This window comes from Euphorbia lathyris, chromosome 1, assembly GCF_963576675.1.
Source record: "Euphorbia lathyris chromosome 1, ddEupLath1.1, whole genome shotgun sequence".
NCBI classification, from domain to species: Eukaryota; Viridiplantae; Streptophyta; class Magnoliopsida; order Malpighiales; family Euphorbiaceae; genus Euphorbia; species Euphorbia lathyris.
The window spans coordinates 102,483,946-102,510,183 of NC_088910.1; the positions used below are offsets into that span (position 1 = coordinate 102,483,946).

Genomic DNA, 26,238 nt, shown 5'->3' on the forward strand with positions numbered 1-26,238 from the left:
GCAGCAGCCATGAGGAGACGTGCAACCTTTGATCCAGCGGTTAAATGTTGTGTGCTTGATGACGGATGGCGACATGACAAGCAGCAGGAGCGGCAGGAAGGAGTGGCAGGAAAGAGCGGCTAAACTAACATGATGACAAGAGTGATCGACCCTTGAGTGTTCAAGGGTCAAAATATTTGAACCACTTTTAGTAATCCAATATCAGTTGAACAATCTTTCTGTTTTGTAATATATTATGAATATTTTGTGTACCAATCCCTTTTTTCCTCCTATTTATAGATGTAGTGGACGAAAAGTTAGGGGTACCTTTTTGATAGCAGAAGATAGAAGTTTTTGTGAACAATAGTAGAGAGATAAGCTCTCTAAGAAGATTATGACTCCATTAATGGAGTCCTGTGGATGCAACTTAGGCTGTTCACTCTTTAGTATGAGTGAGTAGTCCTTTTCAACGGATCCGGCCAGTTAAGGCCTATTATGTAAGTCTTCTATTTTCTTATTTATGAATGAATGTTGATATATTATGATGTGTTTGATAAAGCTTTCACTCCATTACGGTATGCATGTATGTTAGTGTTAGATGAATGATAGGGAACTGCTTTCATCTTCACGGATCTATTTATCAAACGTCCAACCCTGAAGCAGGAATGTTAGGAGGTTGTATCAAGGGTTTTCTTCATAGAAATGTTGTTTCGATCGTAATGCAAGAAAGAACCAAACTTAGGGATGCTTACGGTTGTAGTATATCTTAGAATCTTAAGAACACACGAGAGTTGACTTAAGTGAGCATTAAAGCAGAAACCTTGACTTCACTTTGCGTCATTCATGAATAAATAGGATGTTTAGAGACTGAAAGTAACAGGTTCCGTTGTGGCCTAGCCTGTTCCACCTTTTATCATTATCAAAAACTCTTTTCAATACACTGAATCATTCACATAGTTACCACTTCACAATATTTCTCAAGATTAAGAATTCACACATCACAAACACTCTGTTCTGTAAGGATTTTCTAGTAAAGTTTGATCATCAATCCCTATGGAGACGATACTCTATTTATCACTTTATTACTTGTATCCAGTGCACTTGCTAGAGTCTGTTCAAAGGACAACAAGTTTTTGGCGCCGTTGCTAGGGATTGAAAGCAACAAAGTTTATCTGAAAATTTCTGTGAAATAAGGTGTTTTTAATCTGTTTGTTATATAGTGCAGCCAGAAACAGTTTTTCTTACTATCTATGCGCAGAGCTGGACCACCGGTTTTTCCTATCGATCTTGAGTTAGAGAGAACGTGTAGACGAAACCAAGTGGGAGCTCGACGAGCAAGACAAAGAGAAAGAAGGATGGCTGGAAGAATACCAGAACAACCAGTTCAACCTCCTCCTGAAGAAGAAGGAGAGAACAACAATCCACCAGTCATGAGAATCAGAGATTACTCCAGACCTACCATGGAAGGACACTCGTCGTGTATTGTGTTGCCTAACGAAGGGAACAACATGTTCGAAGTAAAAGCATCCATGATACAGATGTTGCAAGCTGCCGTGCAATTCAATGGATACCAGTCGGAAGATCCAAATGGACATATCCAGGAGTTTATTACGTTGTGCAACACTTTTCGATCAAACCGAGGAGTCTCCGATGATGTGATTAGGCTGAAGCTGTTTCCGTTTTATCTCAAAGATAAAGCAAAAAACTGGCTAAAGAACCTATAGCCAGGGACCATAGCAACATGGCAGGACATGGCCAGTGCTTTTCTAATGAAATACTTTCCACCTAGACAGGCCATCAAACTCAGAAATGAGGTGTCCCGTTTCATGCAAGAAGAGGATGAATCCTTGGCCGAGGCATGGGAAAGGTACAAAGAGCTGTTAAGGAGGGTACCAAATCATGGCATCCCATGTGGATGCAAGTGCAGAATTTTTACAATGGAGTCACCAACACGTACAAAATCCAGATTGAATCCATTGCGAATGGTAACCCCGAGGATCTTGAACCACAAGCTTTGTATGACCTCATTGAAAAGGTGGTAAGCACAAGTTATAATTGGCACTCATCTAGGAGTGAAGGAAAAAGAACAGTAGATGGTGACATGGTTTCAAAGCTGACGACCTAAGTGGAACAGCTTGCTAGGCAGATCAGCAAGATCAATGTCTCATCCATTCATAGTGAACCACTATTTAATGATGTCTGTGACTTTTGTGGAGGGCCTCACTTCAACATCAACTGTCCTGGAGTTAAGCAAGGAAAAGGTGAGCAGGAACAATGTGATTATGCTCGATACAATCAACGGAACCCACCAAATACATACTCCAGTACATACAATCCAGCTACAAGAAATCATCCAAATTTTTGATGGACTGGACAGCTAAACCAGCAGGAGCAACCTAGATACCAGCAGCAACAAGGAGGACACTATCAGAGGAAGCTGCAACAGCACTACAAACAGCCTGTTCCACCCAAGGAGGATGTAGAACAGGACATGAAGACCATGATGATGTAATTTATGAAGCAGACACAGGCTTCCATCAAGAATTTGGAGACACAAGTACATCAACTGGCTGCTTCATCATCAAAAGGAAAAGGGGTGATGCCGAGTAATACCGAACCAAACCCTAAAGGAGATGTCATGGCTATCACCCTACGATCTGGTAAGGAAACTAATCCTCCTTTGATGACTAATAAGAGTGCTGAGTGTGCAGGTAGTTCCGGAGTTAATGAGAAGAGACATGAACAGACTGTTCTTGACCAAGAGAAGCCAGTCGAGACAGGTATTACATCTGACAACGATCAGAAGGAACCAGGGAAGAAGTACTATCCACCTCCTCCCTATGTACCACCTGTACCATATCCGGTGAGGTTAGTGAATAAGAAGCTTGAAGAGCAAAATTCAAAAGTGCTAGACACCTTGAGGAAGTTGCATATCAACATTCCCTTCCTAGAAGCACTTGCATAGATGCCCACATATGCAAAATTCTTGAAAGATATCTTGTCCAATAAAAAGAAATTGGAGAACATTTCGATGATCCAACTAAACAGGGACTGCTCTTCAATCTTACAAAACAAGCAGCAGCTTCCGAAAAAGCTAATGTAATTGTCCCTAACTATTAAGGCCAATAGAGCGGCTTATTTCTCCATGATCAACGATGGCCTTTATAGAAAATCTTTTAGCCACCCTTGGTTAAAGTGCATTCTGCCGGAAGAGGGACAACAAGTCCTCAAGGAGCTACATGAGGGATCATGTGGGGCCCATGAAGCATCCGCCACCATTTTGAAGAAATCCAGGTTAGCAGGTTTCTACTGGCCCACGGCCGAACTGGATGCACAAAAATTGGTAGAATCTTGTCATAATTGCCAGATTCATGCGAATGAATCACATACTGCCAAACATCTCTAGAGGCCCATCGTAGAAGGACGGCCATTCGCCCTCTGGGGAATAGACATCGTCGGACCATTCCCTCCAACTCGCCGACAGCGGAAGTATGTGGTAGTGGCAGTGGATCATTTCACCAAGTGGGTAGAAGCCGAAGTTGTCTCCTCCATCACTGCAGAACGAATGGTGGAATTCGTCAAGGACAACATCGTAGGAAGATACGGTGTTCCACATACCATCATCACCGATAATGGAACACAGCTCAACTGTAGCGAGTTCAAAACTTTCTGTGAAGAGTTGGGCATTCTGAACAGATTTCCCTCCGTTTATTATCCCCAGTTCAACGGAATGACTGAAGTCACGAATCGGACGATCGTAAAAGGGATAAAGAAGCGATTAGGAGAGCATGATAAGAAGTGGGCGGATCAGCTGACAAGCGTTTTATGGGCTTATCGTACCACCCCCAGGACGGCCACAGGAGAAACACCATTCGCCCTCTCTCATGGTGTAGATGCTGTGATCCCGGTCGAAATACAGGTCCCAAGCGATAGAGTGGCCTTTTATTGTGAGGAGGACAACGGCAAAAGGCTAAGAGAAAGTCTAGATTAGGTAGGAGATCGAAGAGACCAAGCCTATGTACGCATGGCAGCGTATAAACAACGGATCGCCGCTTACCATGATAAAAATGCCAAGCTTGTGGATCTAAATGTGGGTGATCTTGTGCTCCGAAAGGCTGACAAAATCCAGTCTCGAGAAGGCAAGGGCAAGTTAGGGCTCAACTGGACGGGTCCGTATCAGATAGTGGAAAAGGTTGGCATTAAAAAGAAATTGGAGAACATTTCGATGATCCAACTGAACAGGGACTGCTCTTCAATGCTTACTATGCCCTCATATTTTTATGCATGACAAGTGTAATATGATATTATCATTGAATTAATACAAACGCATGCATAAGACCCGTAATCTTGGGATTTACAAAAAAAATCATCCATTCAATGTGATTTTGTCATTTGATATTAAAATATCATAAAAGGGCTCATGTAATTACAAATGATTTAGATCTGGTCGGTCTTTTGGATGAACATGCATATAACTATTAGAAGAAATTACAAAAAAATCATATTTGGTTTTTCCTTGTACAATTCACCATCTATATATGGCTTTTCTCCTATATAGTACTTTTAATATCAGAAATTCATATTTTTGAATATTGTTTTGTCAAACAGTTATTTCATTCCCTTTTTTACAAGGATGTGTCTATTCATATAAAAACTGTTTATTTGACATTGTTAGAATTTCTGTTACCAACACAAGAGACTTGAAAATATTGAGTCTATTTATAATTATCCTGTAATTGTCCCTAACTATTAAGGTCATTATGGGCTGATGAATTACCAAATGGGATAAACAAAACTTTCATATCCTGAGCTAACTACAAAATAGTGCAAGTGTCGGTTTCAGATCAGAACATTAATTTATGCAAAATTCTTAGGATATACATGAGAATTCGTTAAAGATTGGAGGATTGTATGTGAAGGTAGGTGAGAGTGAATTTTGAGTAATTTTCCTTACACTCCAAATTGGAGGAGAATCATGGTACATGTATTTTTCTTCCAAAATTACCCTTTCTCTTTTATTTTATTCGTACAAATGAAATGATATAAGAGTAATTTTATATATAACTATATTATTAAATCATCACTTACCTTTCTTTAATTACACCTCATTCAAATGAGGCTTTAATGATCTCTGAATGCCATTAATGTATGGATGCACAATATTAATTGCAAGTAAATAGCAACTATGTAAGATATCTTACCCAATATAGAATGTCATAACTTTTATGACGTTTAAAATAAATATGCTATCTTGGATATTAATGCGCATTGAAATACAAAAGGACATTATTCTTAAACCATTCTCATTATGGTTATTTATTAAGAATTCATTATGATATTCATGTGCAGTAGCAATCTTTATGGTTATGACCGTTATACGTGATATTATTATTAAAACAAGCACGATTAAAATTCTATTATGAATTTGTTTGATATATAATATTTACTCGGTTTTATCCTTTGACTAAGTTCATTCTAGAGTCAGGGACCAACGTAAAGGAATTACTAAATTGATTCCAAAATGAACTAAGAATTCCATAAAGAGACATTGCATCGTACATGATATTTGCCAACAAAGGTCAATGCAAACAGTCTTTTGCTATGAAGTATGTTCCGTGGATCAAGCCACTAATCCCCAAGGTAAGTGAATATAGCTTTTATGCCTTACCACAATCTTTTAATAATGGACAGGGTATGCCCCACTTCTGGAGTTCTTTCAGTGCTAACCCACAGGTACAAGGGAATTGCTAATAATGCAACCAGTGCCAAACACTAGCATGAAAAATAAAGCTCAATCCAGAGAAGTGTATATCCAGAGTCACTTCAGAAAAATTCCTTGACTATGTCATTAGCAAAAAAGGAGTTAGAGCAAATCCAGATAAAGTAAAAAGCCCTGCGAGGAAAAAGGTGAAAAGAGCGCCTAAATAAAAGCCATGCGAGGAAAAAGGTGAAAAGAGCGCCTAAATGAAAGCCCCACAAAGGGTGAGAAAGATCCAGAGGTTGAACAGGCGGATCATCGTACTAGAAAGATTGTCAACAAGCATATCAAGGTATAAAACAATTCCTAGCAGAACCACCCTTGATTAGCAGACCAATCTGAAGGGGAGACCTGCATTTGTATCAATCTGTCATGGATAAAGCTATGTGCACTGTGGTTATTCAAGAAGAAGAAGGTCAGCAGTTCTCCATCTATTATGTTAGCAAAATGTTGAAGGATGCGGAGACAAGATATTCGAAGCTAGATAAAATGGCTCCCACGGTTGTGACAACATCCATCCGCGTTAAACCATAGCTCCAAACATAACCTCAACATGATCGAGATCAAGATCAAGAGTCGGCTTCACCATCATGATTCAACATTGAACACACGAATGATGAGATTGAAAGGCGAGTGCATGCCACTCTGGATAGACAAGAGAACAATGCAGAAAGATACGCCATCCAGTTAATAGGAATTCGCCATTCACAGCGCGAATCATGGGGTACGAGGCAAAAAAAATGATTAAAGCTTCCAACTTGCCACAATATAAAAGAAAAGAATCAATATAAGCGGGACATTACATATCCCGAACCCAAAGGAGGGGAGCATGTAACCGTTGGAAGAAACGCCAAAGCGTACTACAGGTTGGCCACCACACTGAAGCTTGCTGGGAGCTGGCAAACTAGATAGCTTTGTCCAGAATAACAAATAACAAGACGACAAGCAGAAGACAGATCCCAAAAAGAAATTCAAAAGTGTCATTAATGTCATAGCAGATGGACCAGTGTATTAGCCACCTGTGGAAAAAGTAAAAATATCCATTCTGGATAAAACATCCCTCAATTGCCCATTTTGCAGAAACAGGTCCAGTAATCTCTCCACATATAGATGCATTGACAATTGAAGGATGGGAGATGAAATGAAGCGAGTAATGGTAGACACGGGCAGTTCTTGCAATGTCATCACCATAGGTGCATTCGCCAAACTAAAGGTTGATCCGATCCAAATAGAAATAACCATTGTTGACATCATAGGAGTGACAGGTCACACTATCCGGACCAAGGACCAGGTAACTTTGGAATGCAAGCTGGCGGATGATGATCAAGCGTGGATTGGTGATCTGGAGTTCTCTATTATGAATGGACAATCGTCTTATAACATCATTCTTGGGCGGCCGTTCATCTCAGAGGTTGCAGCCCTAATTTCCATCCGTTCGTATGGCAATGTACATTCCCACCAGCAAAGGAGGAATAATGATTAGCGGGAACCAAAAGATGGTTCAAGAGACCTACTCGGCGTCGTTATCGATCCGCCCACAATTCAAAGATGACGAAGGTGAGGAAGATGAACTTGTCACTACAGCTTTGGGTGACACAGAAACGCTCCTTATTGCTGATGGAAAGCGGGTGCGGATCGCCAAAGGATTAAAACCTGAGATCAAGGAGGATGTTATGAAAGTTCTTATTGAGTCTGGAAGCCTATTTGCATAGGAGAATGAGATCCCCACAGGAGTAAGCCCAGATGTGATTACTCATAAGTTAAACATCATTGAGGATGCGGTTCTAGTTGCTCAGAAAAGAGATAACCATAGGCCTAAAAATCAGTATTTTTACGTATTCTTATATGTGCATTAAACTGTTATAGTACCCTATATTTTATAATTTATTCTTTCTCGCCATACTTCTTATATTCATTTTCCTAGCTTTTATTCCTGATATACGCCTAGTGGCTGGCGAATGAAAAGTTCCACAGACGGATCAATTACCTCAAAGATAGGACAATTGATCCCCATCACGGGCGGATCCCCTTTCCACAAAAATAAGAAGCACAGACCCTCAGGAGCTTTCAAATGAGCTCAAACTCTCTCCTCAAAGACAGGAAAAATATTGGTCACCATCAAAAGCGGGTTAAAATTATCTCAAACATGGGAAAATTACACCCTAAATTTTCTCCTCAAAGATAGGAGAACAATAATCTCAGCGGCGGATCGATCTACCTCAAAGATAGGAAACGATTGATCGTCGTCAGAGACAGAGTTAAAACATTTCTCAGACGTGAGAACTTTACACTCTCAAATACTCTTCCCAAAGAAGAGTCTCAAGAACTAGCGGCGGATCGATTCACCTCAAAGATAGGAAGCAAAATCGATCGCCTAAGGCAGCTTAACTTCCTCACCAGGAATAAAAGCTTCTAACCTTCACAAAGGTTCACACATTGGGGTACGGCTGGCCACCTACCCTAAACAATCGAAGAAATCCTAAACCAGATTCTAAAAAGTTACTTGCTAAAAGATATAATGCATTAGTAAAAATAGTTCTAGAAAGAAAAGGGTTCATCCAACAATGAAGCCTCGTCTTCATCTCTAAATAATGAAGCCTCGTCTTCATCTCCAGATAATGAAGCCTCGTCTTCATCCAAGTAATGAAGCCTCGTCTTCATCCAAGTAATGAAGCCTCGTCTTCATCTCCAAATAATGAAGCCTCGTCTTCATCCAAGTAATGAAGCCTCGTCTTCATCTCCAAATAATGAAGCCTCGTCTTCATCCAAGTAATGAAGCCTCGTCTTCATCTCCAAATAATGAAGCCTCGTCTTCATCCAAGTAATGAAGCCTCATCTTCATCTCCAAATAATGAAGCCTCGTCTTCATCCAAGTAATGAAGCCTCGTCTTCATCCAAGTAATGAAGCCTCGTCTTCATCTCCAAATAATGAAGCCTCGTCTTCATCCAAGTAATGAAGCCTCGTCTTCATCTCCAAACAATGAAGCCTCGTCTTCATCAAAGTAATGAATTCACGTCTTCATCATAGAAATAACGAAGTCTCGCCTTCACAAATGCAAAGTAAAAACACTTTGGAAAATGAGTAAAGGCTAAAAAGGCAAGTGCCTAGAGTGCCAAAACCCCCCACAAAATGCACAAAAGTCTCTAAATGGCTGATCATTCTTACGGATCCCTAAGGTCGGGTCATTCTCCTCAATATGGCAGAACTGAAGAAAAAAAGTCCCTAAGGCGAATCATAATCCTATGCGGTAGGAACAAATGGTCCCATAAAGGGCGGGTTATTCCATTTCTAAAAGAAATATAACTCTCAAAAAGCCCCTAGAGGCTAATAATGGATACAGCTGACCACCTATTCACGAAGAAGAAAAAAACCCCTAAAAGTGCATCATATCCATATATGATCCCATCTAGGGCGGGTCCACTTTCCTCCAAGATGGAAAAATAAAACACCATTTAGACAGCCCTAAAGAGCTTTTTATACCTTTAGGGGGGGCTTCTGATAACAACCCAAATTATTCTTGAATAAGGAATAAGGGAAAATTAATAGAAATAATGGCAAACCATTATTCCTTCTAAAATAGATATTTATACAGGATTAATACATGGGTGAATATGAAAATAATGAAGAAAAGGAAGGAGTTTCTAGCATTATGCCACATCACGTGGACCATGGTGAGATACGCCATAACGAGATACGCCCGATGAGAGCGAGTAGTGGAGACCCGCCATAGCTCTCAAGGAGAGCGTACATACGCCTTGACGGATCAAAGAATACGAAAAGGCGCCTTTATTACCATCCATGAATGGGAATAAATACAATTAAATGGCAATTAATAGCCATTAAAGGGGAATAAATACTTGACTGTTCGAATACCTCAACTCTGAGGGTTTTGATGCTAAATGCTGGGATTAATGGAGAATTGATAGCAATTAAAGATGAGTAATGACACGACTCTTCACCTGCTTCCCCATTAATGCTGAAGGTTACAGAAACCTATATAAATACCCCAGCTTCCTAGGATCAAAGGTACACTTACTGATTCTCTACTTTTGTGCTTACAGTTTATTCTCAGAAATATTAGTGACTTTGGCATCGGAGTGTCCCCGGCCGATCCCAACGGCGCCTCACAGGGAAGTGCTCCGATCAAGGATTTTTCCACAAGTTATCAAGGATCCAAGGAGTTTTTCAATCCCATGTTCTATTGGCAAGTTAAATATTGAAAATGCATTGTGTGACCTAGGAGCGAGTATAAACCTTATGCCATATTCTGTGTATGTTAAGCTAGGGTTAGGAGAACCACAACCAATTAGAATATCCATCCAGTTGGCTGATAGGTCTGTATGCTATCCTAGGGGAGTTGTGGAGGATGTGTTAGTCAAAGTAGGGAAGTTTATACTACCTGTTGATTTCATCATAATGGACATAGATGAGGATTTGCATGTTCCTATTATTCTGGGTAGACCATTTTTAGCAACGGGTAAAGCCTTGATTGATGTGGGAGAAGAACAATTGCTTTTAAGAATTAATGGGGAAGAGATCATTTTTAAGATGAATGAAGCTATGAGACGAGCTAACACTAGTGATGACATATGCTATTTCTTAGATGATTTCCAAAGTTTGTCTGTTTCGCAGGAATAGGGACAAGACACATTGGAGGCACTCTTGTGAGAAGAGGTGAATCTCTGTGAGGGAACAGGCTATTCTATCGAGACAGAAGCGTCAACGCTCCCTCTAGACCCCAATATTCCTACTCATTAAGAACCACCAGAAATGCCCATTGTGCCTTTGTCGAAACCTGAACTAAAACCTCTGCCATCACACTTAGAATATGCCTTCCTCAAACCACCAAGTGGAAGCCCGGTGATTATATCTTCCAAATTAACCCATTATCAGAAAGCTCAACTCATGGAGGTGTTAAGAAGAAACAAGGATGCACTTGCGTGGAAGATAGATGACATCAAGAGGATTAGTCCAGCGGTGTGTGTTCATCGGATCCTAATGGAAAAAGACCACAAGCCATGTGTCCAGCCACAGCGCAGATTGAACCCACACATGAAGGAGGTCGTGAGGAAAGAAGTAATCAAGCTATTGGATGCGGGAATTATTTACCCCATTTTTGACAGTGTTTGGACAAGCCCTGTACATGTAGTTCCAAAGAAAGGAGGTACCACAGTTGTTCTAAATGAGAAAAACGAACAGATCCCCACGAGAACCATAACTGGATGGAGAGTATGCGTGGACTACCGAAAGCTAAACGACGCAACAAGGAAAACCATTTTCCTTTGCCATTCATTGATCAGATGCTGGAACGACTGGTGAGCTATGCATTTTACTGTTTCCTTGATGGGTACTCAGGGTACAATCAGATTGCTATCCATTCTGAAGATCAAGAGAAAACAACATTTACTTGTCCCTATGGTACTTATGCTTTCAGACGCATGCCTTTTGGGTTGTGTAATGCCCCTGCTACCTTTTAGAGGTGCATGATGTCTATCTTTCATGATATGGTGGAGCGAATGGTGGAAATCTTCATGGATGATTTCTCGGTATATGGAAATTCATTTGGAAGCTGTCTGAACAACCTGGAGGCCGTGTTAGTACAAAAACAAACTTGGTTCTAAACTGGGAAAAGTGCCATTTCATGGTCACGGGAGGAATTGTGCTCGGACATCAGATCTCGAAACAGAGAATGGAAGTTGACAAAGCTAAGGTTGAAGTGATTGAGAAACTAGTTGTTCCTACTAATGTCAAAGATGTGAGAAGTTTCCTTGGGCATGCAGGATTCTACCGGCGGTTCATAAAGGACTTCTCAAAGATAGAACTACCACTGTCAGCCTTGTTACATAAAGATGTGGATTTCACTTTCGGAACAGACTGTGTAAAGGCATTTGAGATTCTGAAAGGCAAACTGATCAGTGCATCCATTCTAGTCGCACCAAATTGGGAATTACCCTTTGAAATGATGTGTGATGCTAGCGACACATGTGTCGAAGCTGTTCTTGGGCAAAGAATTGAGAAGAAGTTTAGACTGATCTATTATGCAAGCAAAACGATGAACGAGGCTTAGCAGAACTATACCACGACAGAGAAGGAGCTTCTTGCAGTGGTGTATGCTTTTGACAAATTCCGTCCATACTTGGTTTTGTCAAAAGTAGTTGTCTACACAGACCACGCTGCCTTGCACTACCTGTTCGCAAAGAAAGATGCTAAGCCGAGGCTGATATGGTGGTTGCTCTTGCTCCAAGAATTTGACCTCGAGATCAAGGACACGAAAGGAACAGACAATGTAGCTGATGATCATCTGTCTAGAATTCCTCATACCAATAGCCAGGAACAACCGGAAATCTTGGAGATTTTCCCAGATGAGCGTTTATATTCTCTACAAGTTACTCCATGGTTTGCTGACATTGCCAATTACCTTGCTAGTTCAATTAAACCTCATAACTTGTCCACCAACCAAAGGAAGAAGTTCTATGCTGAAATAAAATATTATTTGGGAAGAACCATAACTTTTCAGGTTGTGCGCAAATCAGATCATACGCAGATGCATCACCCAAGAGGAAGGACAGGCTGTTCTGAGCCATTGTCATGGTCGAGAAGCTGGAGGACATCATAGTGCAAGCAGGACAACCGCAAAGGTGCTCCAATCAGGTTTTTTCTGGCCAACAATCTTCAGGGATGCCAATATGTTCGTAAGTACTTGTAATGAGTGTCAAAGAACAGGTAATATCTCGGCGAGGAATGCCATGCCCCTCAATAACATTGTTGTATGTGAAATATTTGATGTATGGGGAATAGACTTCATGGGACCATTCCCTACGTCTTTTGGGCATAAATATATATTGGTTGTAGTAGACTATGTAAGCAAGTGGGTAGAAGCAATAGCTAGTCCCACTAATGATGCCCGTGTGGTTGTAAAATTCCTGAAAAGGCTGTTTGCCCGATTTGGTGTCCCACGAGCTATCATTAGTGACCAAGGAACCCATTTTTGCAACGGTCAATTTGAAAAATTGCTAGGCAAGCTTGGAGTCTCTCATAGAATTGCCACACCCTACCACCCACAAACCAGTGGGAAGGTGGAGATCTCCAATCGTGAGATTAAAAGAATCTTGGAGAAAACTGTGGGCAGTTCTAGGAAGGACTGGGCAAACAAGATTGACGATGCTTTGTGGGCATATAGAACTGCATACAAGACACCCATTAGAATGTATAAAAACCCCAAATAGTGAGAACTTGAGCCTACAATTGCATGTAAAATGCATCGATTCTTTGAAGAGTGGGCTAGTACTTACTATCTTTAGGGAGAATTTGCTTTGGTATGCCCTATCGAAATGGAAAAATTTTGGACAAGCCTTGGATGATAAAGGCACTTAGGCACCCAACTTAACCATTAAAGACATACCCTGTGCATTGCACCCACATATTAGGAAAAACCATTTGAGCCTGCCTTTTCGTTCGTTAACTTAGCCTTTAAACAACCACATGACCACCACTTTGTTCCAAAAAGAACCATGAATTTGCCTCATGCAAGCTGTGTTGATTGAAAATATAACAGGTGGAGGAAATTTGTGCACTCAATAAGATAAAATACTTAATTGGGGACAATGATCAGGAGGAAAACAATATGATAAATCATTAAAAATACCTCCTATGTCATGGCACACAATCACTATGTATGCCCAAACTTTGGAGATTGGTTGTTTAATGGTAGGCGTAATGAGGAAATTGGGTAAATTATCTGAAAACAAGTTGTGCAGTAATGTATGTTAAAGACCAAGGTAGTTGTGTTAGGTGCATGAGGTCGAAATTCTTACACTTAAAGAGCCATTCACTTCCACACCCTTACCTTAACCATACATTACAACCCCTCAAGACCTTTAGACATTGCTTGAAAAATTTTGATCCATAGAAATAGGACCAATAAGCAAATTCGCACCCTACGGGTATATTTACTGAGCTAAGGAGTGAAGTTGCATTCCCTTCCTTATGGCTAAAAAGGGCCATTCGAGAGTGAGTGAAACATCCCTTCCTTAGTGAGGCAGTTTAGGTGATCAGGTTGTTCAAATGAAAGTTGAGGTAAAACTTGAAGCTTTGAGGAATTTCTTCAGTAAGGATTCATGAGTTAAATCAGATATAACCACATTTTTTATCTTAACCTGCAAACTTCTGACCTTATATTCTTCTGAGCGTTTTCTTTTGTCCATCCTAAATAATCTGTATTAATCTCTTCTCCTGCTTTTTGTTTATTCGTCAAACCTCTCGTTTGTATCTTTTCATTCCTAAATTCTTCCAGTTAATTGTTTTATTGTTCATTTTTGTTTACTTGAGGACAAGTAAAGATTTAATTTGGGGGTATTTGTTTGGTATGAAAATGACTACAATTAAACATACTATTTGTGATGAATTAAGGGTGTTTTAGGCGTAATATTACTTAAAAGAAGGACTTATAAGTGTTTTATGCAGATTTGAAAAGATTAAGCCAAAAAGGCTGTTAAGCAGCCTGTTTTGCAGCAGCCATGAGGAGACGTGCAACCTTTGATCCAGCGGTTAAACGTTGTGTGCCTGATAACGGATAGCGACATGACAAGCAGCAGGAGCGGCAGGAAGGAGTGGCAGGAAAAAGCGGCTAAAGTAACATGATGACAAGAGTGATCGACCCTTGAGTGTTCAAGGGTCAAAATATTTGAACCACTTTTAGTAATCCAATATCAGTTGAACAATCTTTCTGTTTTGTAATATATTATGAATATTTTGTGTACCAATCCCTTTTTTCCTCCTAATTATAGACGTAGTGGATGAAAAGTTAGGGGTACCTTTTTGATAGCAGAAGATAGAAGTTTTTGTGAACAATAGTAGAGAGAGAAGCTCTCTAAGAAGATTATGACTCCATTGATGGAGTCCTGTGGATGCAACTTAGGCTGTTCACTCTTTAGTATGAGTGAGTAGTCGTTTTGAACGGGTCCGGCCAGTTAGGGCCTGTTATGTAAGTCTTCTATTTTCTTATTTATGAATGAATGTTGATATATTATGATGTGTTTGATAAAGCTTTCACTCCATTGCGGTATGCATGTATGTTAGTGTTAGATGAATGATAGGGAACTACTTTCATCTTCACGGATCTATTTATCAAACGTCCAACCCCGAAGCATGAATGTTAGGAGGTTGTATCAAGGGTTTTCTTCATAGAAATGCTGTTTCGATCGTAATGCAAGAAAGAACCAACCTTAGGGACGCTTACGGTTGTAGTATATCTTAGAATCTTAAAAACACACGAGAGTTGACTTAAGTGAGCATTAAAGCAGAAACCTTGACTTCACTTTGCGTCATTCATGAATAAATAGGATGTTTAGAGACTGAAAGTAACAAGTTCCGATGTGGCCTAGCCTGTTCCACCTTTTATCATTATCAAAAACTCTTTTCAATACGCTGAATCATTCACATAGTTACCACTTCACAATATTTCTCAAGATTAGGAATTCACACATCACGAACACTCTGTTCTATAAGGATTTTCTAGTAAAGTTTGATCATCAATCCCTGTGGAGACGATACTCTATTTATCACTTTATTACTTGTATCTAGTGCACTTGCTAGAGTCTGTTCAGTGGACAACAGTTTGTGAATTTAATATATGTTGAATCTGCAACAATATATATGAAAGATTTAGAATTCATATCTTAATACCAAATACTATATATATATTATAAAGTAAATATATGTAAGTTTTTTTTTTTTTTTGATAGGATAAATATATGTAAGTTGCTTTTGTGTATATACACATATATAATAGAGAGAGGGTATGATAAAAACTTAAAATAATAAAATTAAAGTAATTAATGAATATGCCATCATTGAAAACGGATCTCTAACTTTTTCTATAACATTTAAAAATCAAAATATCATATGTGATAATAAAATGTTAATTTTTATGTTTATTTTTCGGGATAAATGATTATGTGATATTATTACTGTATAGCCACCTAAATTAAATGGTTGATAAATCCAATTAAGGTTAACTCGATTCAAGAGATACAGAGTCTCTTAAAATTTGGAGTTCTTTCATCTTCGTTGTTGTTCAATGGATACGGAGTGAAAAGTTCTTCTTTTCTTTTTAATTCTTGCATCAAAAGTTCTTTTTCCATTTATGGCATCGTCAAGTAATCACTCTGGAAAATGCATTCTAGCTAAGATGAGAGCTTTTTAAGGAAATCTCAGTCCTCAGCTAGCTGAGGTCATGACTATCAAAGAAGATTTAAGTTGGATTAAGATACATCGCGCCAGTGAGAAAATTAAAATTCAATCGGATTGTCTCGTCATAGTCAATGCAATTCAAATAGGTTTAGAAAGTCATTCGTATTTAGTTGACATTATTTCTGATTGTATTCATTTATTACGAGATTTAGAGTTGTGTTATATCTCCTTTATTAAGAGTTCAACGAATTCGACTGTACATGTTCTAGCAAAAGCGGTCAATTTTATGTCTGTTCTGAATGGACATGTCCACCACAATTTTTTAGCAATATTCTTCATCTGATTTAAATTAATAAAATTTGGTATTATTTGAAAAAAAACTTAAATAGTTGAGAAATCAAATCATGATAACTCGATTCAAGAGATTAGGGCCTGTTTGGTTCAGCTGTTAGCTAACAGCTGTTGCGGTTGTTGTTAGCTGTTTGCAGTTGCAGTAAGCTGTTAACTGTTTGTAGTTGCAGTAAGCTGTTAGCTGTTTGTTATTAGTTGTTTAATTACTAGTGTTTGGTAAAATTATATTGAATTGCTGTTATTCGGATTTAAAATGTCTAAAATGGACATGTTCTAAATTAATCAACGTTGAAATCATAAAAGAAAAAATTGTGAAAAAATGCCCATAACGTTTACAACTAGGAATAATTTTACTCTTAATGTCTAAAATGGTACAATTTTACCCATAACATTGGCAGCTAAGAGCAATTTTACCCCTAACATTGGCAAGTTGGGTCGATTTCAGATATTATTAGAAAACATAGATATTTTATTTTTTATTATACACCAATTGCATATACCAGTGGTTCTAAAAAAAGATTTCATATTTTTTTGTGATTTAATAATAAAATTGAAAATTAATATTTATAAATTTGATGAAAAAAAAATTCACCTCTAACATATGTTTGTGATCTGTTACTAACGATGATAAAATCGTGAACATGTGAAGTGTAGATGAAAATATTCATGACCAAGAAGACAGTTTGATAAATTATTTCTCAAATTGACCCAACTTGTCAATGTATGGGTAAAATTGCTTTTAGCTGCCAAAATTAGGGGTATAATTGCACCATTTTAGGCGTTAAGGGTAAAATTGCTCTTAGCTATAAATGTTGGGGGTATTTTTGCACCTTATCCTATTATAAAATAAAAAATGTGTTATACAAATTAATAAAAATAATTCATATAAAAAATAAAAAAATTATTGAACGCAACAAAACTTTGTTTTTTCCGGTAATTATGTTGTAGAAATATAAATAATGTTAAAGAATAAACATATTTTGTGGAAATAAGAAGGATAATTCTGTCAATAACAACGAACTACAAACAACTGTTTATGAAAAGCTGCAAAACGCTGCAGTTTCCAGAGAAAATGCTAAACGCTGCGGCTATATAAACCTAACCAAACGTTATATTTCCTGCGGTTTGGAGTGAAACGCTAAACGCTAATCTGAAAAGCTGAAACAAACACCCTCTAAATTTGGCGATAAACTAAATGTTTTAAGTTCGAAACTTGGAGTACATAGAAGATTAAAAAAAAAATGAATTTGTACTAGTTCACCTTCCTAATTTTTATATAAAAATAATCATCGTAATTAATACATTATAAGATAAGTTTATATAAAAGGCATTTGTATTTGAGGGTGTTTCAAAGATAATAATAATAAAAGTTATTTTTATTGTTTACTTGTTAATTTAATATTTTCCTTTGTCTGATACATATGTGTTGTACTTGCTCCAAAATTTTAACTACATTTTAGAACTTTCAAAAGTTTTAAATGACTCTTATTTTTGTCTAATTGCATTGAATAGTTTCGTATTTTAATAGAAAGATACATTCCGCTACGTGTCAAAAATAAAATGGTAAATAGATATAATTAGTAACTTTTGAAAGGTTACGGGATAATTGAAGTTTTAGAACTATTGAATGCAATTAGATAAGAATATGTAGTTACTAAATGCAATTGGACAAAAAGTAACGGGCTATTAAATGCAATTGCACAAAAATATAAAGTTATTAAATGCAATGGGATAAGAATAGATCGCATGGGGTTTATATGGGATAAAAATATATCGTTCATTTATCACTTTTGAAACTGACTCTAAGCTAGTATGTGATGCAATTCATTCTGATGCTACTGATCATTCTGAGTTCGGAGATATCATCGCCAACTGTAAATTTTTGTTATCAAATAATAACAGTTGTTATATTATGAGACAAGCAAATAGTCTGGCCCATACATTTACAAGGTCGGCTTCTAATTGTGCTTGTCTAATTTTCTTTGATGTCTTATCGATATTTATTTTCTCTACTATGATGAACTATTGCCGGTTTCCGACCCATTAATGAAATTTAAATTAAAAAAAACTCAGCTAGATAATTGAAGTTTAGAGTAAAATACAATAAGCAATTAAATTGTCAAATATACGATGGTATAAGATGTGTCAAAAATGACAATAATAAATTGTCAACTTTATTTGTATATTAAAATTTTGAGAGTAAATGGTTTGTTTGACAAAAATAAAACAATAAATAATATAAATTTGGACATATATGCAGCACTATCATATCGCCAATAAAAAGTCATTAATTTGCGTTTTCTGCATGGAAATACTCTATCTATCTAAAGTAAATAATAATAATAATAATAATATTCTTTCAAAGAAAAAAAAAAAATATATATATATAAGTATTATTTCATGCTCAAGTAGAGCCATCACAATCTTGTATACAAGGAGATCTGAAAGTAGCAAAAGGCAGCAGACAATTTGAAATCATATAAGACAGAGTTTGGGGTGGGAAAAGCATAATGGTTAATTACTTAATCATCACTATATTTTGTCATCTTTCATCATAAAATATTTTCTTTTCTTTTCTTTCATATCCACCAATTACTTTTAAGAGATGTAACGTAACTATAACTAATTAAAATCAACACTTTATAACCCACTTATATGAACACCATCATCTATCCTATATTCTCTTGTTCTCTTGTCTTTACAAATACCATTCACTTTTCTTTTTATTTTCCATCGAAATGTGACAATTTGTTACAATATTTAGATATTCACGAAATAATATATTGTATGCGAAAAGTCCGGCCAATATTATATAAATATTGTTCGCTTTGGTTCAAGTTTCATTTCTTCTGTCTCGTAATTTTATAACTCGTCTACAGGTATTGCCATATATCTTATCATGATATAACCAAGTAACTCTCTTTCTCTCTATTTTCGATATGGAATTCAGTTCTTTTCTATTTCATTCTCATCCCTTAAAACCGCTCTTTACTTAGACCTTTTATCTCGGCTTCACTCATTTTAAATTGGGTTATTATTGTTAGGGTATAACTGAAATCCTAACTTTAGTCTTCTAATTACTTTTGGTTTATGTATTATAGTCTGATTAGGAGGATGACATTTTGCATCCTTTTCCTAATTGGACTCTAGTTGCTAGGTTATATAGTATACCAACAACAATAAATTCTTAGTCCCGAAATGATTCAAGATCGGCTAACATGAACCGTCGTATGAAACCGTAAAATCAAGTCATGTCATCGACATAAATTCTCTTCCTCTACTATGTCCTATTCACTGTCATATTTTCCTCATTCCCCAATAAACTCATATCACTCTTAATCACCCTCTTCCAAGTTTGCTTAGCCCTTCCCCTATCCATCACCATTGCATCTCTTTGCCACTCTCCAATCCTTCTAATCGGCGCATCAATCGATATTCGTCTTACATGGCCAAACCACCTTAATCGGTTTTCCCTCATTTTATTCTCAATAGATGCAACCCCTACTTTCGTCCTAATCATTTCATTCCTCACCCGATCCTTTCTCGTATGACCACACATCCATACAGCGTACGCATTTCCGCCACCGACATCTTATGAATGTGACAGTATTTCAATGTCTAATATTTCGTACCATATAACAATGCAGGTCTAATTGTTATACAGTAGAATTTTTCCTTCAATTTATTAGGCATGTTGGGGTCGCAAAGGAAATCTGTAGCACTCTTCTACTTCGTCCAACCAGATTTAATCCTATAAGCAACATCTCCATCCACTTCCCTGTCCGTTTGAATAATAGACCCTTGATAACGGAAGCAATCCGAGCCCTGGACAACCCTCTCATCCAAGGTGATTGTCCCTATCTCCTGTTATCTTGTATTTTCATATAGTTTTTAATATATTTTAACAAGGCCTAACTAACCCCAAAAGGCACCTTGAAGGGTTAGGATTGCCTCATATGTTTAAGGAGCTATATAGCTTTGCAATTTAGCAATGTGGGATATTTAGCACGCCCCCTCGTGTCCAATTCATTTGGTGCATGACGCCAATATCAACGGGGGTCCCAACATTGAACCATGGCTCTGATACCATGTAAACAGGGTCTAACTAACCACAAAAGGCACCTTGAAAGGTTAGGATTGCCTCATATATTTAAGGAGCTATATAGCTTTCCAATTTAGCAATGTGAGATATTTAACACATACATTTTAAGATAGTTTTTAACATTTTAAAATTGTTTTATATTTAGTTTTATGCTTTAAGAACTAATTCTTGTTCCATGTGTTTTTAAGTATTATTATGGGGCAAAAATGCAATTATTGAATCATTACTCAAGTAAATGAAGTTGCACGGTCAGAAATCCCTCTAGTCGATGACCTCATAGCAGTTGAAGAATAAAGAATCCACGACTTTTTAAATAAGTCTTTACTGTCATAAATTCCTTAGTAACCACATAAGGAATGTTATGACTATTTAATAATATATTGAAGAGTCTTTTGAATGCTCAAGAGGGAGTTACGTTACGCTACTTAATGCTCTCTTTAATTACATTAAAGTTGAGAAGTTGCAAAAAAGAATACAATCAACAAAATCATTCATACTCATAGGATGTTGTAAGGCTGCCAACTGATCAAACAACATTTTTGTCTTTTGCATATAAGTAGAAACAAAATCATTATTTTTCTGAAGGGTGAGAAATTGATTCATTATCTGTCGAATTTGAGGACGAGCGCCTGTAGCAAAAGTTGTATGAAGCTTGTCACGTGCTTCTTTGGCAGTTTCAGAACCCATTAACTGTTGGAGCATGTTATTAGAGACGGGCCCATAGATGATTGCAAGGATTTGGGAATTCTGAGCTTCCTAATCTTCTACATTCATGCTTGTTGGAGGAGCTCTAGCGGAGATGTGAGAAAATAAACGAGCCAGTTTTAGAATATTGGTCAGTTGGCTCTTCCATAGTAGAAAGTTAGAGGAGGTGAGTTTGACTGATAAATTATGACTTAATCAGGAAGTTTATGATTGAGAAAAACCGGTATTATTTCCACTGGAAACTCCGAATGAGTGAGACCCCAATGAGGAAGAAGAAGAACCCGAGCCTGGTGATGAGGAGAAATCCATAGACATTCTTTACAGTTTTTTTGTGAGAATTTTTTTTTAAGTCAACAGATGTCTGCTGATGAGGAGAAATCCAGAATCCTCACTTCTCAAGCCAAAGTAAATAATGCCTATTTAATTAAATAGCGGAGGAACCAATAGTGCAGTAACCACTTATTTAATTAAATAGTACAGTAACCACCTATTTAAAAGGAACGATCGGTCAGCAAAGAAGAAAGATTTCAGGAAAATAAAAGGAACGATCAATCGAGCAGCAAAGAGAAAATCGTTATCTATGAATGATCGATCGCAAAGAAGAAGAACGAACCAAAGAGACCGATTTCTGGAGAAGAAGATCGAACTAGAAACATGGGACGATCTCGTAGAGAAGGATTGAACAGAGGGGATCGACCAGCTGAGGAAAGGATCGGAATCGGGAATTAAACCCTTTATGCTCTAATACCATATAGGTTAAGTATTTCTGAAATAATTTACTCTCATGTTATTCAATAGAATAGACCCAATATATATATATACAGATAGTCCTAAACCCATATGATAACACCCGTCATGAAACATGAAGGACTAAACTGGAGATATTCCCTAGCAAAGAGGGCTTAAGGGGAAAAAAGGCCCGCCTCCAAGATGTATATGGCATACAGATAGAAATACAGTGTCATCTTGAGTATTCCTTCTCATGATCCGCCACACAGCTCATAGTTGGGAAATACAGTGTCGTCTTGATTATTCCTTCTCATGATCCGCCACATAGCTTATAGTTGGAAATACGGTGTCGTTCCGCGGGCCCTTACAAAGATCCGCCCGGAAAGAGAAGGAAGGGATCCGCCCTATATAGTGATCCGCCTTTAGAAGAAACGAATGACTATACGGCGTAACTCACTAGCATTAAACTAGCGTTAAAGATATCTCAAAACCTACCAAAGCTTGGAGGTTAGAAGAGAGAGTTAGATTGCATTAAAGAAGGATTACTTTTCATTAAAAGAGCATTAAGAGAAGGTTATTACAATTATCACTCAAACTTGTATAAATACCCTTGTAACATGACAACAGAGGTACACTTACACACTCTTCTTAGCTTTGCTTTGTCATTACAGTTTATTCTCTTAAGAAGTTTACTGACTTAGGCATCGGAGTGCCCCCGACCGATCCCAACGGCGCCTCACATGGACGCTCTACGGTGTTGCTAAATCTATACAATATCAATTGGTGCGGTGAAGGTGGAATCCTAATAGTAATAGGGTTACAGGACGAACGTTCAAAACATGTCTTCAAATAATCCCACTGGGAATACCTCCACTTCAAAAAACACGGGGAATACCCCTACCAACGAGGACCCCAATAACAGTCTCCTTGAACAAATTATACCACATCCCGATGGCACAGTGCAACCTTCACATGAATGGTTTCCCGAGTCATTTTTTGACCAAATGGTGGAATTTGTTCGACGGGAACTAGGCAACGAATCGGCTGATAGGGCGCGCAATATTCTCAACGGAAACGATGTAACAGAGCGGGCCAGAAGGGTGTTTGCGAAACAACAACCCCAGGGAGGCGCCGTTAGTGCAGGTCCAGCACTGAATGATTTTGAACCAAGGGATAGATCGAGATCGCGTCATAGACGTTCGCCCAAACCACGAGAAAATAACAATAAGGGTCGAGATGGCAGATCTCTTTCTCTAGACAAGTTTACGGCGGCGGTAGAGGCGCGATTCCAGGAGGAATCCCGAAAGCAAAAGCAGAATGAAGAACGATACGCCCATCAAGTAAATAGGCATTCGTCTTTCACCGCCTATATTATGGGATTCAAAATAGATGGACGCTACAAAACCTTCAACTTGCCACAGTACAAGAAAGCAGAAAACCCTGAAGCACACGTAAGAAAATACATGGAACTGATGGACCTAGGGGGAGCAAATGAATGGATCCTCTGTAGAATGTTTTCTACAACATTGAGCGGATCAGCCTATGGATGGTTTGAATCCCTAGTGGCTGGATCCATAAATAGATGGGAAGAATTAAGCCGAGAATTCTGCGCAAAATTTGTAGGTAGTATTCCCTGCAAGGTGTCTAGCAGAACATTATATGATCTAAAGCATAAAGAAATCGAACCATTGAGAACATATATCAATCGATTCAATGACTTGTGTACGGATATAACAGATGTTGATATAAACACGGCGGTAGAGGCCATAATAAAAAACACGAGGTGTAAACGATTGCAGGAAAAATTGGTTATCCATAAACCAAAAACAATGGTGGAATAGTTGAATGCTGCAAAAGATTTATGGAAATTGATGACATCAACAGAAACAATGAATCGTCAGGCCATAATTCGCTAGAAAGAAGAGATCGTGGCAGATCTAGCAGGCGTGAGAGTAGATGGGCGGATGTCAGGCCCAATAGACGTGACAACAGATGGACTGATAGCAAATGGATGGATCAAAGGAGCAAGCGTCCCTCCAAAGGCGGATCCTATTTCACGCCTCTTAACACTCCTAAGAATGAAGTCTTATTATGGCTAGAGAAGAGCAAATTCAAAAGGGACGTCACATACCCTGATTTCAAAGGAGAACAGCACATCCCCATAGGGAAAAATGCAAAGGCATATTGCAGGTTCCATAGAAGGCAAGGCCATGACACTAATAGATGCCTTGCACTGGATAAAGAGATTGAAAAATTAATTGAACGTGGGGTGCTCGACAGGTTTGTTCAAAATGAACAAAGCGAAGGAAAGGAAAAAGAAGGTAGAAAAGGCAAAGGTAAGGGAGTGATCAACATTATTGCAGGAGGACCCGGATATCAACCACTTGCTAAAAAGGCGAGGATGCAGGATTCTGATAAAGTGGCTCTCAATAAACCTTTCGTCGAAGTTGGATCCACTAATGGTCCTCACGCCGATGCATTAGTAATCATGATGAACATTGAAGGATGGGATATGATGCGTGTCATGATCGACACCGGGAGCTCGTGCAATGTGATCACAAGAAGCGCATTCGCCAAGTTGAAAATAGATCCAATGCAGGTTGAAGCTACTATTGTGGACATCCTAGGGGTGAACGGACACACCGTGCAAACTAAGGGATAGGTAATGCTGGAATGTGAGATCACGAATGGAAACCAGACCTGGAAGGGAGAGCAAGAATTCACCATCCTGGATGGTCGGCTGGCGTATAACGTTATCTGAGGGAGGTCTTTCCTCTCAGAAGCTGTCGCCCTAATATCGGTATGCCATTTAACTATGTACGTGCCAACTGAAAAAGGTGGAATAATGATCAAAGGGAGCTAAAAAACGGCTCAAGAAACCTATACGGCGTCTCTAACCATACGCCCACAAGAAGATAACGATGAACAAGAAGAAGATGAGAATATGAACACAACCACTCTAGGAGAGACAGAGACATGCCTTATCTCCGAAGGAAAAAGAGTGAAAATTGCAAAGGGGCTGTGCCCAGAGATCAAGGAGGCAATTATGCAAACACTCATTGAATGCCAGGAGGTTTTTGCTGGTGATAGTGAAATACTAAGAGGAGTAAGCCCATACCTCATTACTCACAAACTCAATACAATGGATGAAGTTACACTGGTCACACAAAAAAGAAGAAATCATGGGCCAGAGAGACAGAAGGCGATAGAGGAAGAGATCGCAAAGCTCAAAAAGGCGGATGCGATAGAAGAAGTAATTTATACTGAATGGCTGGCGAATGTGGTTCTAGTTAAAACAGCTGGCGGAGCATACAGAATGTGTGTCGACTTCACGGACTTAAACAAGGCGTGCCCGAAGGATAATTATCCTCTACCATGTATTGACATCTTGGTGGATGGAACGGCAGGGCACGAGGTCTACTCTTTCATAGATGTGAAATCCAGCTATCACCAAATACCTATGCATCCTGAGGACAGGATCAAGACATCATTTATCACACATCAGGCGACATATTGTTTTAAGGTGATGCCTTTTGGCTTAAAAAATGCAGGGGCCACATATCAGCGCATGATGAACAAGATCTTCGAGGATAAGAAAGGTGATAACTTCTCCATATACGTTGATGACATGATCATCAAAAGCAAAACCATGAAGGAACATGCAGCGAACATCAAAGAGGTACTCGATGTATTAAAAATTCATAATATTAAGCTTAACCCGGAAAATGTATGTTTGGTGCCACATCTGGCAAATTTCTGGGCTATATCATTAATCGCCAAGGAGTCACGGCCAACCCTAAAAAAGTAAAGGCAGTGTTAGAAATGAAGCCACCAAAGAACCTTCGAGAGGTGCAACGCCTGAACGGGCGGATCATTGCTCTGGGAAGATTCATATCTTGCTCCGTTAGACGATGCCTCCCCTTCTATAAAGTGATTAAAAAGCAAAAATCCTTCGATTGGAATGATGATTGCCAACAAGCCTTCGAAGGAATTAAGGAGTTCTTGTCAAAACCACCATTGATGAGTAGACCAACTAAAGGTGAGGACCTTTATTTATACGTCTCAGTTACAGAGAAAGCGATATGCACGATCATAATTAGGGAGGAAGAAGGATAGCAATATCCTATATATTATGTGAGCAAGGTGTTGAAAGATGCTGAGACAAGATATTCAAAGCTAGACAAAATGGCATTGGCGGTAGTAGTCACTTCCATCTGCCTGCGTCCGTATTTTCAAGCACACACCATCATAGTGCGAACGAGTATACCAATGAGGAAGGTGTTGCAGCAGCCAGAAACATTCGGCAGGTTGATGGAGTGTTCCATACGGCTAGGCGAGTTTGACATTCGGTACGAGGGAAGGGTAGCGTTGAAAAGCCAGGTTTTGGCGGATTTTGTTAACGAATTCACAGAGGAATTCACA

At 38.5% G+C, this 26,238-nt stretch overlaps 1 non-coding gene across 1 annotated transcript; it reads right to left on the reverse strand.

Annotated features, from left to right (window-relative positions):
- Positions 1–1,778: 1,778 nt before the first annotated feature.
- LOC136216114 (small nucleolar RNA R71) lies at positions 1,779–1,885 on the reverse strand. Its single transcript, XR_010683105.1, has one exon. It is a non-coding gene; the product is annotated as a small nucleolar RNA R71 (small nucleolar RNA).
- Positions 1,886–26,238: the final 24,353 nt, after the last annotated feature.